Here is a 21,389-nt window from a genome sequence, read left to right on the forward strand (position 1 = left end):
ATTATTTAGGAATGAAACTGAAATGGAAAGTTTTTCAATGCATGTACATTGCAAATCTAGAATATGTTCAATTTTATGAGATTTATGACAATTTTGTGCTAAAGATTACATTCTTATTAGCCACAGCTTTCAAAAATTAAAATTTGAATATTTTTAATTTTATGATTAATCAAATCATAAGCAATGAACATTTATTCAACCTTCATTTTGTTACTCCTTGGTATCTATAACTACTTTAGATCTTTGAACACTGACTATACCCAATATGGTAACTGGGGAAGCAATTGTGTCATGATTAAAAATAATCAATTGATTTTATCCAAAGAGAGTAACTAATTAGATATTATGTCATGATATTTTAATATCAGGTATTAAAATGCGTGATTAGATTATTTTTTATTAAACTTAGACCATAAAATAGAATCTCTAAGTGAAAGTCGTCTCTAAAGTACTTGTTCTATTTAAAGCCAAAATATCATAATTTTATAGTGCCGTATTTGACCAAATAAGTACCCCTACCATATAAGTGCACTTCCTCATTTTTGAGGGTTCAATTTCATTTACCTCTAATTAAATGCTGACTGAAAATATGACAAATGTGAAGGTTTCTCTATCTTATTTCTATGCCAATCAATTAATGGCTTACTTTGTAATTTTGTGAACTGTTATATACCAAATCTTGGTCCTGCCAAATCCCCACGTTTTTTTAATATCTAAGTCCCCCAAGAGCACTTATTCAATCAAATACATTAACCATTTATCCAACCAGGAAGTCTCATTTCATAAGTCACAAAGTCTGCTTTATTCCATAAGTCATATGCTGTATTTTTCGCTTCTATTAGCTATATCCCATGTGGATCTGAACCTGTCAGGAGTTTATTCCATCCGGCTGTTCTGTCATACATCCTCTCAATTTCTGTGTATTGATGGCCAAGTGGTAAGGTGTGCGATAATCTACCACACGCTTCACACCTATACAGAGGTGGTTAAATTGTTTTAAAAACGAAATTTTCCACCACCAACACGGTTGATCACAAATTCTGGATTTGTATTTCAAGGCAAAGTTTGATTCATTACTATAGTGCTGATTGCAGAGTGGTGGTTTTACTCTGGGAACTCTGGCTTCCTCCAATACCAAGACCTTGTCCACCCTTAATATCTACAGCTGTAAACTCATTCAAACCTAAAGACACGATTGAACTCTTCTGCATCAAAGACTAGACCAGTCCATTATTAATTTTAAGGGGAAACATACTACAGATAATGGGTTTTGACTCTCAGTTTAAACAATCCTGTACAGGCAAAAATGATTACATTAGATTTGACCTCGTCAGAATGAAGGAGTCAGAGAGAACATATCTTCAGGAAACTTTTGTTCTGGTGAATGATGGCGACTGCATGACAGCTTTGGCCATAAAACTTATCAATGTTTCCTTTCACTACAACACAAAAACCAAAATGGACCTGATCAAAATGTACAGTAAATCAAGCGGCAAACTGTTTATACACTGGATAAAGAGTTCTGCTTTACATACAGGGTAAGGAGTTCCATTTCAGGGGCTACGCAGCAGCGTCAATGTCCAGTGATTCATCACCTGTCATTACTTCACTCATTGAAATCCACAGAATTGGCCAAATTGATTTGCAGATTTCCAATAGAGTGTCAATGGGGATTTTAGTCTATAGTGGATATACAATCATGGTAGCAGTGACTTAATTTAGAATATAACAAATATATAATATTATCTCATTTACCCCTGAAGACTCATTTGGAATCTCCCAATACTAAAGCTGGAACAGTTCATTATAAAATTTCAGGGGTGAATGAGTTAAAATATATTTAATCATAATGCAAAACTTAAGGTCAAGACAGGTCAACAACAGACTTATGATGTGAATCTAGTACTTACTTGGATCATGATATTTTACCAGTAGAAAGATATCATTTGACCTTGGCCTTTTTAATCAAAACTTTTGCTAATTCATTGATTTTTTTTTTTGGTTAATTAACCAACTTATTGACAGAAAAAATGATGTTTTATTGATCATGTTATGACATTGCACTACTTTATCCTTGTAATCAAAAAAGCTCACGTTTGAATATGATTGCATGGCGGCCAAGAAGTTACTATGTAATTGTAACATATTACTATGTTCCTTCCAAAGAAATATCAATATTTCCACACTTTCACAACATTTTTGAAAATTTTGTATAAAGTTACTATGTTCCTTCCAAAGAAATATCAATATTTCCACACTTTCACAACATTTTTGAAAATTTTCTATTTTCTTTTTTTATACAAATAAAAGTTACGGCATAAAATTTTTTTTTCAAAACTCTGAACCAAAGTTTTTTTTTGTTTTTTTTTTCAAAAGGAGAGATTTCTTGGTGCCATGATTGATAAGAGTTGGTTTTAAAGCATGTATAAACGCATGAAATATAAACAAAACCATCCCCGATATTGCTAGTTCCTGGTTTCATAGCCGTCTGCATGCAACTGCAGTATATCTATAAGCAGTAAAGCACAATAAAGATGGCTACAAATGCTTTTCTCCAATTATTATTTCCCCCTTTTCAATTTTCCGATTGCTATGAAATTGATGTAGAACGAGTTCTTTATATGGGACATATACATGGTATAATATTATAGCGATGTCATACAACTCCGTAAAACCCTACATATGCAGACTTCTGAGAACTCAGTAAGCAGCAAATCTCATGTGATTTTAATTTTCTTTCGAAAATTTGAAAAACTGGTTTATTCAAATTGCCTGCTGAAATTCGAAATAAAACATAACATGACACACAGTTTAAACTGTCTTCTGCTACAAGTCCACAGAAATGAAAAAGACGACCCCATTTCAAAATGAATTCGTTTCGTAAAATGGTCTCCAGAGTTGATGGTTTTTAAATGACAGTGTGTTTTACAGATAACTGCTGCAATCTTCTAAGCTCAATTCCATCAAGCTATAGGAATTCGGCTTGGTCTACACAAACATAAAAGAGTTCGCACATTGAACCTGTTCAAAACCATTTCGAATATATATGTTCATGCTAGCAGAGTTTCACAACTAGTGTAAAAGAAGGTCAGATAAATTCCATTTTAAGTCCTGTCACATGATTATAAAACAAACATGTGACTCATAACCCTTACATGGATATTTTATACTTAAATGGCTTAGAGCAGAAAAAAAAAAGCGAGATTAAAAACTTTGCAAGAATACTGACTATAATTTCCCTTAAAAATCTGATTTGATTTTTCAGTGATACTAAAGGCTTATAAAATGTTGATAATTCAAGTATTCAATTTTGGATCAATTCAATAATTTTCAATGATTTTATTACTTCAAATTTTGAATACTGGAGCATATCTTTGGGCATTATACCATTATCTTATTGAAATGAAATATGACATGGGGATTGCAATAAAAAAAAAAATCTTTGAGGCTTAAAAAATCCAGTGTCTCTCTCACATTGTATCTAAAATGAGTAAAATATCAGCACCGTTAAAAGTTAGGCAGCATACCACCAAGGATGACTGTTTGCGTGAAGAAATTGTTTACAAAATCAAGTTACACAAATCAGAGCTATTCTCATTAAGAGTAAACCTTCCCACTCATCAAACTACTAGCATCGCCAAGGTCTCCTGTGGCTTAGAGGCAGAGAAAAAAATGACAAACATTATACAGGTTGAGAAGTTATAGATCACCATGCATACCATTCATTGATTGCAACCAACATCACCTATGAAACGCTGATCACACAAACTCAATATATGGCCATTTCACCTGGTGAAACACCAACCAGAATATATTTCTTTATCAAATTATCTGTCATTTCACCGTTCGATGATCACAATCGCGCCCAAGCTTCAGCAGTCAGACTTGTTTGGAGGTAGACACCAGCAATTACGCTAATTGAAATGTTGTCTCGGTGTGTTGGTTTTGTGTCCGTCACGCGAACGGGCGAAGTTTATCATAATCATCTTCTACCAGGTAGATTGTCTATTTCCGCCAAAATACACACCAAAATAAATTTCAGCATGTTTTTCATGGAGAAGCTTGTTTTTTCAGTTGTTTAATATTCCTTTATGTCAAATATAAAGTAATTAATTCAGAAATCTGTTAAAATCGCCAAAATGAACTTGGAATTGGTGGGTTTTTTTCAGAGATCTCTGCTTTTCCTTCAAAAATAACTTAAAAGATATATCTGAGTACTAATTTAAAGTCAATATTTAAATAAGTTTTATAAAAAACTTATTAAAATACTTGCTGAAAAAATAAAAACCAAGTACTAATTTAAAATCAATATTATAGAAGTTCTATCAAGTTCTAAAATCTAATAATTTATGTCTATGATACAGTTTTAGATTTCAGGAACATGAATTAATCATTCCATTTTTCTAACATCATCTTTATCATTCTCATTTTCATTTCTGCATTGCTGGAATGACTTCCTTCCTTTAAAAGTGAGTAGCATGTTAACGTATCCGGTCCCAATAGTCGAACTAAAGGTTACTATCTGAAATGTATGATAAAACAAATAATTTGAAACCATTTAAATTGTGTTTCATTTCTCTGTAACACACAACACTGCTGTAAAAATAGTACCAGAATAAAATTTGCTTTGCCTCCAGTCTCAGATTTGAAGCGAGATCAATACTTATCAAGTTTAATGCGTGTTGCCACTTGAGTTTTATTTGGAAAGTTTTAAAGGTACGGACCTTGTATAACAGCCATGAACAATGGAAGTGTACATACATACAACATCCTCTCTTACTCTTTAATTTTATGGATCAGGTTTTCTCTAATATCTTGATCAGGAAATGATAGAATTATTCATTCTAGTAATTATTTTGAGAAATATTTCTTGTATTTTCACTTTTTGTAGCTTTCCTGTCCAATTGCAATGAAACTTTAGTCATTTGACTTTTTGTAGCTTTTCTGTCCAAATGCAATGAAACTTTAGTCATTTCAATTTTGGCTTTTCTTTTTAATTATAATGAAACTTTAATCAACTTAATAAAGAGTTTGATTCTTTCTTTAATTATTTTAAAAATATTACAAGATTTCTTAAAATTGTTATAAAACATACTACAGGTTCATCATGGAAACAAGACATAAATGCCCCGTTGCCACGTTTGGATTTAGTTTGCTTTTATTAGTTTCCAGCCAAGGTCAAGTAAGGACATGCTAGATTTATCGTTGGAATGTGGCCAGAGAACCTGGAGGAAAACCACAAACCAGTGGTCAGTACCTGACAACTGCCTCACATGGAATTCTAACTCACAACCCAGAGGTGGAGGGCTTGTGGTGACATGTCAGGACATTTTAACCACTCAGCCTCTGCTGCCGCATAAAATGACAATGGACTGCATGAGTAATACGATCTATTCACTCTCATTTCACGACAGGCATGGACATTGGACTAAAATGCTATGTCTGAAAACCTCATTGAAAGATGTTAATTGATGAAAGGCTTTTGATAAAATTTCAGACAAACTGAAATTAATCATTATTCTTGTAAATTTTATATAGACAGAGAGAAAATATCAAAATTAAACACAATGTTTTGTTCTTGCAAGCAGCCATTGGATATGTTTAATAAGCTGTTGGACAAATTCTGCAGTTGGTAGGAGACTCAGCACATAACATGGATGTATAAAGTTTGTATTGTGTCTTAATTCACGTTTATGGAGACGAGCTGCATCGGAAATCATGTCCGACAGACACGTTCCTGTTGGAGGCTTTAACAACCACAGACACATATATTACGCGACGCGGTTAATCTCGTGAACTTGTGCCACGTCTACTCACCATGCAAGGCATGTAAGGAACTAGACAGTGCTACATTGTCAGTTAAGATGCTCGCCATGGACAAATCTATCTAAAAATCTTGATAACCTGCATGTGTATTAATACAAATGCACAAGATTTTTTCTTGGATTCGATCTGTAACTAATGGCTCAAGATGTATTGTGTTTTTTTATGTATATGTATATATATATAAATGCACAAGATTTTTCTGAGAGAAATAACGCCTGCATTACATGTCACATCTAAAAAGGCCTGTTCTGCTCTGAGTAGCTCTGGCGGTAATATTTTTTGACAGCAAGACAAATTTAAGTATTACAAATCTAGATCATGTAAAGGCTTGGAATACATGTCCATTAATGTATTATTCAATTCAGCAATCTGTATCATCTGGATGCTTTGACAGTCTGTACACACAAAAGGGAATCATCCATTTTCTATTAATAAGCTGTAAAATGTCGAAGCTTTATGGGGTAATTTTGACGATATCCTGATGATACTGATACTGTATTTGTCGTAAATAGCATCCATCAATGATAAACAAGTTTCTTTATAGGTATTAGAATCATTACAATGTGCATATGGATGTTTACTAATCATCTTAAATAGCCGAGGAAATATCTTAAAGTTCAAATGTCAAAGTTAAAAGTTCAGCAAATATTGGATATATGGTTTCTGTATCAGGCTGACATCTTAGAAGTCAAAAGTGCTATTCTAAATAAACTTACATTCGCAGTGACCTAATTTCATGTTTCAATGTCTAATGACTATTTCACTCAGTGTGTAGCATTTTTCATTGGCTGACAATTTAATGTAATGTCCAAAGTTGACGTCTGTAAACAACGATGTGACATATGAATTTGTGGATGTTGTGATGAAATAGTATACCCCGCTGGACTTTTGCAATATATTTTGACATTAAGATTTTTCAAAGTGTAGGTTGCTGTAGTGATAAAAAGAATCTTAAATGAGTATTCATGTCATATGAGATTAATTGTTTAAAGTTTTAACTCTCATTTAAGATCCTACATATTGACTGCATGATACCGTAGAATTATACGCTGTTTAACTCAGATAGACTTCGTTAATATCACTTGCTTTGCATTTGTTTAAAAATCAATAAAATCTACGTGATATATTGACACCATAAATCATACACAACCTTGGAATAAGAAGATTGATCAAGACATCAAAACCACAAAAACCCAATTTTTCCAAGACAATGCACAGCATTTACATTTTGTTTATAGATTTTAATTATCAGTACGAGCAGAGGATAATGTTTAACGAGGCGCGAAGTATAATATTACATGGGAATGTTCAGAACACGCATGATGAACTTAATGCTGATATAGAAATTAAGTACAATTTAAATTCACAAATATGTTTCCTAAATGTATTGCTTTCTCCGATTTCGATATTTAAATTGCCAAATCCTGTTTGGTATAAATGGTTCAGTCGTTGTAATGTTCTGATTAAACTATATCACCATGGTAACGTGACACGTACACGGCTATGTTACCCGAGATCTACTTGCAGACTTTTGTGAAGTGTTTCACTGTTTGGTTAATATACATTACACTAATCAACAGAAATAATTACCCAGAGTCTTTCCATTCACTTTTGAATTTCACATTTCTGTTCAATGTCCAATCAACATCTAAGGTCATTACCGACGACCTTCCATGTATAATGTCCTATCAACATCTAAGGTCATTTGCGGACAACCTTCCTTGTATAACATCCAATCAACATCTAAGGTCATTTACGGACGACCTTCCATGTCTAATGTCATATCAACATCTAAGGTCATTTACGGACAACCTTCCGTGTATAACATCGAAGGTCATTTATGGATGACCTTCCCTGTATTGTATTTAACCTTGAAGTCATAAAAAACCTTAATGGGTATCTAGTTAAGTGCCAATTTAGGTCTGTGACAAAGCGAGATTGAACCACTGACCATCGCAACTCTGACTGCCAGTTGTTGGTGACAGATCCAGTCCAATTTGTACTGTGTATCCGAGTCATCCTATTAATCAGTGTCTAAGAGAAATAAACGAAGGCTGGATTTTTTTCTTTACAAAAACTAATGGAATAATTTATAAGATACTTGAATAAAATTGTAAAACTTGATTTTGTTTGGACACACCACTCCCTTCGAGGATCAAAGAGAACTACAAATGTTCACACACACAAACACACACGTCAGCTAGCTCGGCAAACTCTAATTGATCCTCAGATTTCTAAAGGCAATATGCTCCTGAAAATTGTTCAAACAAGTATCTGAAAATCTGTATAAACAATTTCATTGATTGTTAAATTGGGTTCTGTTTGCTCTGACACATGGGATGGGGATTTAGTATATTATAGTATATGACAAAAGTAAATTCTTTAACTTTAAATAATATTTTATCATTATCATATTTAGAACAATGCGGCCTTATGAACTTTGAATCCTGCATGCTCTAATGGATTGGGTATAGCATTGTGCATAGGAATACGGCTTGTAGCTCAGCCTAAGAACAGCTCAACTTTGCATTAGAAATACACAAAGAAAATAATTTTATAATAATAATAAAAACAAACTTTCATCAGATCTATGCAGTTTCAAATCAAGATATCTCAATGCTTACAGATAAAATACCAGTGGGGAATTCACATTTTCAATCGATATAAAAATAAACCAATTTCAATATTTCTGATAAGACCCGTTAAGCTGACCAAGCTTTGGCGATTTGGATTCAGGAAGTCCAGTAGTGAACATGCCTGAGAGAGCTCTAATGATTTATTGTCAAAGAGAGGTTTTTGCTATTGGCGATGTCTGTATGTCACAACACAGAATATCAATGTTGGCCCAGGGTTGTGCGGAAGTCAACTCTTACACTGCTACACTCAAAACGGATAGAAATCTTTTGTCAGATGTTGAGATCGACCATCACCAACATACAAACTATCTATACATATATATATATATAAACTATTGAAAAAGTAACACTTTTATCTGAAACAATACGATATTGGTTCTCACTGAAAGACAATACAGACCCATCCCTGTACACTTTGTATGTTTGTGATATCCTCAAACGTATGCCGTATGCAATCATAAAATGCATTGTTATAAAAGTGAATAAAAATTTGTCTATTGTGAGAAATAAACCTGACAGGAGAATTTTAAATGTAACTGATCTTGATGCAAAACAGTGGTGGGATCTGATCATTCCTCACAAATAGGCTGTCACTTCCACAGACGTTCTCGCTCAACAGCTTTGTTAAAATGCAATATTTTTTTCTAAAATTCAGTGTACTGAGTCTGCCATGGAGAATGGAGAAGAAGTCGACCTTGGACTGGCTAAGTATCCATTGAAGACGTGAATGTGTGAACATTTCAACTGTTTACGACCAGTTCATGTCTCTCAACTCGTTGCGGCTCACATTTTGTCACTTGGGCCATTTGGAGCGTTGGTTTGAAGTGATCTTGTCAGTTTGCCAATGCTAACAGCCATATTCTGTTTCTAAGTGGGATTTTCACTGATTAAACATTCCAACAGGCTGAATGACAACCAAAAGACCAGAAGTTAGCAAAAACACAAACTTCAGCAATGTGTCTTTCCACGAAATCTCAGGTCAAATATCAACCTTCTTCCAATATGGCAATGGCCTTAATTTCTTTTCAAAATATGAGCCTTATTAAACTTCACTCAAATAGTGTATGTACAACAATTTATTGAACTTATCTGAACAGTTCTATTGTCTTCTAACAACATCAATTGAATTCCTTTATTGACCATTTGACCTACCATTTCAATGACCTCTAACAAGCTCAGTTGACAGCTCCTATAGCAGATTAGAACAGTACAGTGTGTCCTAGCCACTGTGATATTGGCACACTCCCCAGACCCTGCACTCTATACAGGTCAACGGTGGGATTCAACATGGCGCTACCAAGTCTGAGACCTGATGTATACACAATGGCCGTCAAAACAATCCTGCGTCAACTTCAGAACATCCAAATTATTGGGGCTGTTTGTAGTAGCTTTGGCCTGACAGTGCTAACCGCTTCTTCAATAAAGCTGCCAATAAATCTCCAGATGATCAATATTTACAAAGAACTTAACTGTGACTGTCTTAAGGATGTATGCCACATAGCAATACATGCTCCTCTAATCCAGAAGAGCTACAAATAACCGTACATCTTATGCAATCCTATTCTAAAGTGCAGTTTCTCGTTGAATATGCATTTTTTTGATTTCAAAATAAAACATGTGACTTTCAAAGAGTTTGAGTTGATGTTCTTTGTAGAAACTACATGGTGATACAAGCTATTTTGACTTGATAGCCAGGTAGCCACAAGGATATGACAATTCTGCAAGACTGAACAGCCCTGCATCTGATTTCTGATTTTACTGCCAACTGGTGCCCCCAAAGCCTAATTTGCTATTCCAATTGTTCATAAAGGGTCAAGATTAAGTTGCACAACCATAGAGGTTGGACTAAATATGTCACTGGTTTTATCAAGGTATATATAACTCCAGTGGTTGTAGAAATGACTATCACTAAAGTTTAAATATCTTGGATTTCAGTTTCAAGCCAACAACTTTCATCTTTAAGCTATACATACAAAAAGAATAACATAGCTATGAAAAAATATATCTTCAATATGATAATTCTCAAATTCAAAGAAAACTTTTCTTAAATGTCAAAATTCTATAACATAATTTCTTGCTGCCATTGTTGAAAAGCAAAAGCCCCTGTCAATAAATTTTGCCATTATCATCAAATCTTTGACACCTGATGATGGACCCGACCTCTACCCTTCATGATGCCGACCTATAAAGAGGCAAATGGGTATCGTTGCTAGTATTCAGACTTGGAGATGGGGGCAGTAAAACTCTGCTTTACACCACTTTTAGTATATCCATTCACCTCTACCACGCTTTATTATGTCATAAAATAATTATTTTTCCGTTGAAATTTTGAAAATCAATAGGAAGAGGAGTAATCTTATTGTTCTATGAGTAACAACTATCAGTTTCAGTTAGGCTAACATTTTCAAACTTTTAACTCCATGACGAGGAATGTTCATCAATGTCAGTACGTTATGGCTCCTGTGATGTCTCCGGTGATTGCTCAGGATGGGAATTCTACTATAATTTGTTGTTACTTAACAATATTCCAGGTTTGCTTGATTTTGTTTAATGTTCTTGAAACAATTCAAGTCGTTAAAGGACAATTAAACTATAGGTTTACTGGTTGAGAGGCAGGTCGTAGTACTCTGCATATTCAACTTTGGGCTAAAGCTAAATACAGAGTGCCTGTTGTAAAAATGTCAATGTGATCCAGAGGTAGTGGGCAAGTGGTCGAATGTCATTCACCTTTACCACTCAGTGACTGTGGTCCGCAGGGAGTGGGCAAGTGGTCGAATGTCATTCACCTTTACCACTCAGCGACTGTGGCCCGCAGTTAGAGGGCAAGTGGAAGAATGTCATTCACCTTTACCACTCAGCGACTGTGGCCCGCAGGTAGAGGGCAAATGGTCGAATGTCATTCACCTTTACCACTCAGCGACTGTGGCCCGCAGGTAGAGGGCAAGTGGTAGAACGTCAGTCACCTTTACCACTCAGCGACTGTGGCCCTCAGGTAGTGGGCAAGTGGTCGAATGTCATTCACCTTTACCACTCAGCGACTGTGGCCCGCAGGTAGTGGGCAAGTGGTCGAATGTCATTCACCTTTACCACTCAGCGACTGTGGCCCGCAGGTAGAGGGCAAGTGGCAGAATGTCAGTCACTTTTACCACTCAGCGACTGTGGCCAGCAGGTAGAGGGCAAGTGGAAGAATGTTATTCACCTTTACCACTCAGCGACTATGACCCGCAGGTAGAGGGCTAGTGGAAGAATTTCATTCACCTTTACCACTCAGCGAATGAGGCCCTCAGGTAAAGGGCAAATGGTCGAATGTCATTCAACTTTACCACTCAGCGACTGTGGCCCGCAGGTAGAGGGCAAGTGGAAGAATGTCATTCACCTTTACCACTCAGCGACTGTGGCCCGCAGGTAGAGGGCAAGTGGAAGAATGTCATTCACCTTTACCACTCAGCGACTGTGGCCCGCAGGTAGAGGGCAAGTGGTAGAACGTCAGTCACCTTTACCACTCAGCTACTGTGGCCCTCAGGTAGTGGGCAAGTGGTCGAATGTCATTCACCTTTACCACTCAGCGACTGTGGCCCGCAGGTAGTGGGCAAGAGGTCGAATGTCATTCACCTTTACCACTCAGCGACTGTGGCCCGCAGGTAGAGGGCAAGTGGCAGAATGTCAGTCACTTTTACCACTCAGCGACTGTGGCCAGCAGGTAGAGGGCAAGTGGAAGAATGTTATTCACCTTTACCACTCAGCGACTATGACCCGCAGGTAGAGGGCTAGTGGAAGAATTTCATTCACCTTTACCACTCAGCGACTGTGGCCCGCAGGTAGAGGGCAAGTGGAAGAATGTCATTCACCTTTACCACTCAGCGACTGTGGCCCGCAGGTAGAGGGCAAGTGGAAGAATGTCATTCACCTTTACCACTCAGCGACTGTGGCCCGCAGGTAGAGGGCAAGTGGAAGAATGTCATTCACCTTTACCACTCAGCGAATGAGGCCCTCAGGTAGAGGGCAAATGGTCGAATGTCATTCAACTTTACCACTCAGCGAATGAGGCCCACAGGTAGAGGGCAAGTGGAAGAATGTCAGTCACTTTTACCACTCAGCGACTGTGGCCCACAGTAGATAGCTTGTGGTAGAATGTCATACACCTTAACCATTTGGCCATAAGTGACCTAGAGGTGGAAGGCTTGTGACAAAATGTCAAGACACCTTAACCACTTGGATACTGTGGTATATCCTTGGTTACAAATTTTAACGAATATGCCCATTGTATAGGTGTTATTTAAGACCAGAATGGCTCATCTAGAGCTCTGATCTTTAGCACTGCAAAGATGTATGAACTAAATGTCAAGAATCACGAATGCCTTTCTCCAAGGAATCACTTGTCCATTTTTATAAGCTACAAAGATCTGGCACATTTTATAATATTCCAAGAGGTCCTATAAATTCTAAAGGCATCAAATAGCATAGAAAAGGCCTAGATTTTTCTGAATTTCACACCATATATTGCCAAATTCTTGTTACCATGGGAATATTGTTAAAACAGTGCTTGGATGGTTACCAAATGTTTTAAGAACCATTGAGCTGCCCCAGATACACGACCGTATGTCTAGTCACTATGGTGGCCAAGTAGTTATAGGTATGTCCTCACAAATTTGCATATCAGCCTTCCACCTCTGGTTTACCAATGTGAGGCTCGTGCCAGAAGTTGCCAAAACCTGCAAAAAGGTTTGTGGCTTTTTTATGGCTAATGATACTCAATACAATAGCATTGGGAAACAGCCCTATTTGTTAACAGAATATAAAACAACACATAAAAAAATTCACTGAAAAATAACATTGAGCTATCACAAAAGATGATATCATCGCTGTAGTTTAAATAGGAAGTCAATCTAATCCTGAATCACTAACAAACTATAGAGAGCTTCTTCGCATCATCAACAGGTCGTAGTTTGATCAATGGTCTGATGGTCACTCAGGCGTGAAGCGTGAAGCAGTGTGTAGCCACATGGTGTACAGTAATAAGCTACACTAACAATTTTATCTTTTTGCATGTTTATTTAATGCCAATACTCACTCATGCATGCTAGTAGTCATGCATGGCCTTTTATTAATCGCTAGCTAGATGGCCTAATTATATGATAGTCAATCAATACTTAGGTGTTATCTGACTAACTTCATCAAAAATTTGTTATGCATAAGGTGAAATAATAAAGGGAATGAGCTCCTGTATATATTGGGAAAGTCATCTCTCAAGAACCTGTGTGTCGACAAAGACTTTTTAAAACAAAAAGATATAGCCTCTATCTAGAGACCATATCCTTATTAAGTCTTCACCTTGTTAAGAGATAACCTCTGCAAACAGACAACCTGTATGAAGAAACCACCTATGAAAGGGACCACCTCTGTAAAAAGACCACCTATGATAAGGACCACCTCTGTAAAGAGACCTATAATAAGGACCACCTCTGTAATGAGGCAACCTGTGTTAAGGATCATCTCTGTAAAGAGACCTATGATAAGGACCACCTCTGTAAAGAGACCTATGATAAGGACCACCTCTGTAAAGAGACCACCTGAGTTAAGGACCACCTCTGTAAAGAGACCTGTGTTAAGGATCATCTCTGTAAAGAAACCACCTGTGATAAGGACCATCTCTGTAAAGAGACCTGTGATAAGGACCACCTCTGTAAAGAGACCACCTGAGTTAAGGACCACCTCTGTAAAGAGACCTGTGATATGGAACACCTCTGCAGTGAAACTACCAATGATTAGGACCACCTCTGTAAATAGACCACCTATGAAAAGGACCATCTCTGTAAAGAGACCACCTATGATAGGGACCATCTCTGTAAAGAGACCTCCTATGATAATGACCACCTCTGCAAAGAGACCACCTATGATAGGGACTACCTCTGTAAAGAGACCTGTGATGTGGAACACTTCTGCAGTGAGACTACCAATGATAAGGACCACCTCTGTAAAGAGACCAACTATGATAGGGACCACCTCTGTAAAGAGACCACCTATGATAGGGACCACCTCTGTAAAGAGACCTGTGATAAGGACCACCTCTGTAAAGAGATCACCTAAGATAAGGACCACCTCTGTAAAGAGACAAACTATGATAGGGACCACCTCTGTAAAGAGACCACCTATGATATGGACCACCTCTGTAAAGAGATCACCTAAGATAAGGACCGCCTCTGTAAAGAGATCACCTAAGATAAGGACCATCTCTGTAAAGAGACCACCTAAGATAAGGACCACCTCTGTAAAGAGACCACCTATGATAAGGACCACCTGTTAGGAGACCACCTATGATAGGGACCACCTCTGTAAATAGACCACCTATGATAGGGACCACCTCTGTAAAGAGACCACCTATGATAAGGACCACCTCTATAAAGAGATCACCTAAGATAAGGACCACCTCTGTAAAGAGATCACCTAAGATAAGGACCACCTCTGTAAAGAGACCACCTAAGATAAGGACCACCTCTGTAAAGAGATCACCTATGATAAGGATCATCTCTGTAAAGAGACCACCTATAATAAGGACCACCTCTGTAAAGAGACCACCTATGATAAGGTACACCACTGTAAAGAGACCAATGATAGAGTCCACCTCTGTAAAGAGACCACCTATAATAAGGACCACCTCTGTAAAGAGATCACCTATGATAAGGACCACCTCTGTAAAGAGACCACCTATGATAGGGACCACCTCTGTAAAGAGACCACCTATAATAAGGACCACCTCTGTAAAGAGACCTATGATAGGGACCACCTCTGTAAAGAGACCACCTATAATAAGGACCACCTCTGTAAAGAGATCACCTATGATAGGGACCACCTCTGTTAGGAAACCACCTATGATAGAGACCACCTCTGTAAAGAGACCACCTATAATAAGGACCACCTCTGTAAAGAGACCTATGATAGGGACCACCTCTGTAAAGAGACCACCTATGATAAGGTACACCTCTGTAAAGAGACCACCTATGATAAGGACCACCTCTGTAAAGAGACCACCTATGATAAGGTACACCTCTGCAAAGAGACTACCTATAATAAGGACCACCTCTGTAAAGAGATCACCTATGATAAGGTACACCTCTGCGAAGAGACCACCTATGATAGAGACCATCTCTGTGAAGAGATCCCCTATGTATGAGGTACCTATAGTAAGAGCCGGCTCAGCAGCTACCATGTGAATAAGATGCCTCTAAAACCACCTCTTTCAATTATCAATTTTGACAAAAGACCATCTTTTTTAAGAGATCACCTGCAAATGACCAGTTCTGTTCAGCAATAAGTGACCATTTCTGTTAACAAATCACTTTTGATAATTGACCATATCATTTCCGTTAAGAAATCCCCTCTAATAAGAAATAATTTCCATACAGAGCACTCCTCTTTGACAGACAACATCTGAATAAAAGACATCTATACCATTTCAAATTACTGCAGACACAAATCATCTATCTTATAATTAAACATCTTAAACAGCAGATCATGAATATACCAATTAAAAAAAATCAAAATGGCAAAGATTTGAATGATGTGCACTAAAGTAAAGTTGGAGAAGAAAACAAAGGGATCGAAAACTGACCATGCATTGGTAGTAGTTAAAAACTCAGTGTGATGGATGGTCTAACAGAGATAGATTGCTATCTCTAAACCCTAGCTACAGACCACTCATTCTTCACATTCATCACATTTTACAGTGAACTTAAAAAAATTCCCAAACAATCCAAAAAGTACAATACAACACCTTTATGATACTAGAAATTCCGACCAAAAATCCAAATTCCACATGCCGTTAACAAGTGTTTGAGGCTTACTAAAGCAAGGAAAATCAATTTTATGACTTCTGCTGTACTTAACTCTTCCAATAAAATTCTCAAGAATAAAGTTCAAACATTCAAATTAAAGAAACTTCTGATAGGAAAAAACTAAGAACTATCTGTGTAAAGAGACCACCTGTATAAAGAGACCACCTGTATAAAGAGATCACCTGTATAAAGAGACCACCTGTATACAGAGTCCACCATTTTTAGGAAATCACATGTATAGTCAAAGTTGCCTATAAAGACCACCCAGAGGACATAGGGAAATTGGTCTCTATAGGCAAGTGGTCTTTATACACAGGTCCAATTGTGTTATAATTGACCAATTGAGATCTTAGAAAAGTAGTTTAATAGGCAGGTGGTCTTTATACACAGTTGGTCACTAGAGCAGGTTTTTTCACTGTATTCAATAATTAACGGACTACCTGACACCTGCATTATGTAATTAACGAGTATCTATATTTAGAAATAATATTCATTCTAAATTCATAGGAAAAACACCAAAATGTCGCTGATGTACTTTGGAGCTTAGAAGTAAATTTATTTACCTACATTAAAGTCAAGATATCAAATCAGCTAAGAAATACAGCTTCAAACTCTGTGAACAAATTCAAGTAGCATCGTGGCTAATGATTTTACAACATGTCTTAAAACAATCAAGTAAAATGTTCTCCCTACATCAGTGTACTTTATTTGTAACAACATTTGCACATTTGATTTGCGTATAATAGTTTTCAGGATAACAAATAACTGTATATAAATACTCGAAATAGTGTTAAAATCAACCACATTATTATGGTGGCTTGAGGAGGCAGGGAAAGTCTAGCTAACATGAAACAAATTTCTCCCCATGTTTATAAGCAGGGAATAATCATATTTCATTGGAAAAGAGATAGAAATTTCACCCCTGATTTAAGGTTGTCAATTCCAGCACGGCAGGTGAACAATATGGCCGCTGTGCCGACAAACACAAGCATGCCCCGCCTGTCATGTACATTACATCGGCCAATAAAAACAGTGTTTAACAAGTGGTACACGTGTAGGTGCTTCTCTGCCAACTTGAAGAATGTAAACAAACATCAACACGATGGATTTGCTGGGTTTTTTCTCTGAAAAACATCAAAGGTTATGGGTCTCCGAAATGCTTGTAAGGGATATGTGAGTATAGGTCTGCAATAGCACTTAGCATCTCAATGAAGCTTTCTTTTGGTGTTTTTTTTCATATTGAACAACCCAAGTGTGTACAACTGTGTTATATATATTTATCTATCCACCAAGAATTGGGAAAATAGACGCAAATTGTATTATTTTGTAAGCAATGGTAATTTATACATAAAAAAGCTTCATTAAAATGCAACGTCAATCTATTGATAGATCAATGGTAAAAATTAGAAAGGAGAAGGAGGAGGTGGCCGAGGGTATGGATGAGGGTTATTTGAGGGTATGGATGAGGGTTATTTGAAGGATGATGATGATGCTGAGGATGAGGGTTATTTGAAGGATGACGATGTTGCTGAGGATGAGGGTTATTTGAAGGATGAAGATGTTGCTGAGGATGAGGGTTATTTGAAGGATGATGATGTTGCTGAGGATGAGGGTTATTTGAAGGATGAAGATGTTGCTGAGGATGAGGGTTATTTGAAGGATGAGGATGTTGCTGAGGATGAGGGTTACTTAAGGATGAGGATGTTGCTAAGGGCCATGAGGACATTGCTGGCAGAGGACAGTGAGAAAGGGTATAGACAGAGGACTTGAAAAGCTTTGAGGATAAAGACAGAGGAAAAGAAGGGACTTGAAAAACCAGAACTCATTCCTATACGTTTTTCAAAATGTAAATAATGTTAATGTAGCAGCTCCATTAAAATTCCCTAAAACACTAAGAAGTACAGTACCACTTGACAACAACATGCCATAGCACCTCTCAACAGGTTTCCCTTAACAGAAATCCCAACAGCATTTCAAGCGCCTACAAAAACTGACAAATAATTCATATCTACAACATCAATCTTCCTTAACACTGACACTTTAAAAGATTCGAGATTTATCGTAGATTTCTCTTCCATCGTGATGTCATGGTTACCCCCGGAGTATATACGGAGAGTTATCTAACTTGACTTTGTGATAGAACTTTTGAATTGTCAACATGATGGATTGGAAATTTTTTTTTAAATTAAATGGACTAAATTTTTTCTCATTTTCCCCAATGGTGTATACTCTTCACAATTGCTCATGACTCTTTCCATTCACAGTTAGCAAGCATTAATTTTGAGTAGATTATACTTTCTCTCAGAATAAGAGTTATTTCCTTGTTTAAATAGCATCCTTTAATTTTTAAGATATAGCTAGTGATTTTACATTAATAAATTTCCTAATGGTTTTGAAAATATTTGAATAAGTATTTTTTACACTCTGAGCATTAATAAAAAAAAATCAAATGAGATAGAATTATTTGAGAGCAAAATGGCACCCTGAAGCACACCATTGGGATCTTAAATTGCTCCAATATTTCAGGAGAGTGGAATCTGTTAGAAACCCTTGAAACTTCAGCAGATTACAACAATATCAAATAAATCCATTAAATGCAAGCGTTACAATTTTTTTTCCTCTGAGATTACGTATAAATCTCTTATCAAATCACACATTATTTTGTGCACCATTATGATCGCTTTAAAAAATGTAAGCAGATTTCCTGAAACAAAGAAATGTAAGATGAATAAATCTATTCACAATAATAATTTCCCTCTAAAGCAAAGAAGTTATTTCCCTTTTGAAGTTTTATAATATTAAGTTTTTCGGTGAGTTATATACTTTTTTCATTAGAATACAATATAAAACAATTAAAGATGAAGACAAAAAAAAAAAAATCTTGAAAAAAACTGAACACTTTTCACAAATCAAGAGAAGTTGTTTTTTCTGAATGCGATTGAAAGATGACAATGCACTAAAAATGATGATCTGGAGTTTTTTTTGTTACAATTTATTACCAGATCTGTGTATTATCATTGATAATTAAATATAATTAAAATTCAAAATTAGGATGGTTGTCAGCTACTGACCATAGGTCAGCATTTTTCCTATTGAAACTACGACTTTGCCCACCTACCCTTACACATCTGGAAATGACCATAACTGTTAATTGTATGTAAATTACAACGTTTACCTGTATCAACAGGTGTTATCATAGTGACCACCTGCCTGTTTAGAACCTCCTGGAAGTCATCAGTACAAGCTGACGAGTTCTGACAGAGGAAAGGGAAGTAGAACAAATAACAGTCGCTTCAGCACAATTCTGGCTAACACTGTTGAGCAGTGAACACCATATCAAGGTGCTTGTGTGTACATCAGCCAACCATTAAATGCTTAGACGAGTTAATGAAATGTTCGACGCTCAGTCGTGTCAGATATCTGTACAACGACCAAGTGTTGGAAAGTAAGTGTTCCAGCACTGTTGTGTTTATTATACAGGAAAATGCACAACTCATCCCACAGTGTTTCCAAATGAAATTACAGCGCTGCAGAAGCATCTCTACAAAGCTGAATATACATCTTAAACATAGTATATTACCTAAACTGTAAAAATAGAGAATGTCTTCTCCGCTTGTATATTTTCTATCTGTCAAAGCTGTAACATGCTGCACATTTAATGGAAAAACTCGACAATACTTGAGAACAGATGCGTGTAAAGGAACAATTTTTAACAACCTTAAGGGGGCAGATGACCCCTTTTAATTTGACCAAGGCTAGAAATATTACAACATATGTCAGATGTTCCACCAAGTAAAACTGGAACCAACACTAAACGTATTCTCAGCTTAAAGCCAGCTATAGCAAGTAAAGTAGAATTCCAAATAAAAAAATTTCTCTAAAGAAAATATTCTAAGATATATAATTTCATGTAGATGAAAAAATCTCATGTAAAAAAAACAATTTTTGCTGATATTTATCTTTCTTTTAAACAACAGTACATATAAAAGTTTTGATATTTTGATGGTTAAGCTAACTATGCGTGGCTAAATGAACCCATCTGAACCCGCTGCCTATGAAGCCCTTTAACACTGAGAGGAAATCAGTTTTGACATTATAGTGATGAGCTTATTATTACAGAATCAAGCTGACATTTTTTCTGGTTCGGGGTGGAGGTAAAGACATAAAAAGATTGACCTGGTCTCAAAATACAAGAGGTATGTGACTCTGGTTGGGATTTTGACAGGGATAAAAACCCAAAGAAAATATCATATGGGATGAAAGCTTAAAAATCAATTTTTTAAAAAGTTTCACTTAAGAAGAGCAACTAGGAAATCTTAAAACATTCTGGGACACACACTGGTAACAAATTCAAAATTTTGGAGGTTCTGAGTATTTATTCAAATTTGTGAGAATTTCTTCATCACATTTGATCTGCTCATGTAACAATATTGTACTGGCTAAGGGATCCATAAAAGCCAATGGGAGTTTATTCTTAAATACAATCAAGTTATTAAGTCAACCTTCCATCACACTCAATAGTAAATAAACACTTTACCAACATGTCAAATATTATTGGTGTTCAAATATTCAGGAAATCTAGCTGATTTCTGATCCTTTTTAAAGATATTTCAGCTCAATATTTCAGCTGCAAAGGAAACATTGTATGAATATACATACACCTGAAATGAAGCAATTGTTTTTATATGTATGTCAAACACAAAATTATGTTACTGAATTAAACAATCAACTGGGCTGACAGTAAACTTTCATATGGGAAACTCATGACACCTATGTTTTTCGCCTTCTATCATATCTGAATCCTGTGTAATCTAGAATCCTGTATAATCTGAAATCGTGTCTAATCTGACCATGGTATATCCAGATATACTGTGTTATCTAAAACCTGTACAATTTGACATATTTTCTAATCTGACTACTGAGTAATCACAAACATTCCTAACTGACTCCAATGTGTCACTTCTGTCAAATCAAAACTCTGTGTAATCTGACTCCTGATTATTCAGACACTGTCTAAACTGACTCTCATGAATATCAATATTCTGTACAATCTAAATTGAACCTGTCTATTCTAACATTATGTTGAGTCATGATA

General features: G+C 36.3%; 1 protein-coding gene across 1 annotated transcript in view; it reads right to left on the minus strand.

Annotated features, from left to right (window-relative positions):
- Positions 1–21,389, minus strand: part of LOC138317672 (uncharacterized) — a 329,361-nt gene that overhangs the window by 194,022 nt on the left and 113,950 nt on the right. The gene's annotated exons all lie outside the window — the stretch shown is intronic.

Source organism: Argopecten irradians, chromosome 3, assembly GCF_041381155.1.
Source record: "Argopecten irradians isolate NY chromosome 3, Ai_NY, whole genome shotgun sequence".
NCBI lineage: Eukaryota > Metazoa > Mollusca > Bivalvia > Pectinida > Pectinidae > Argopecten > Argopecten irradians.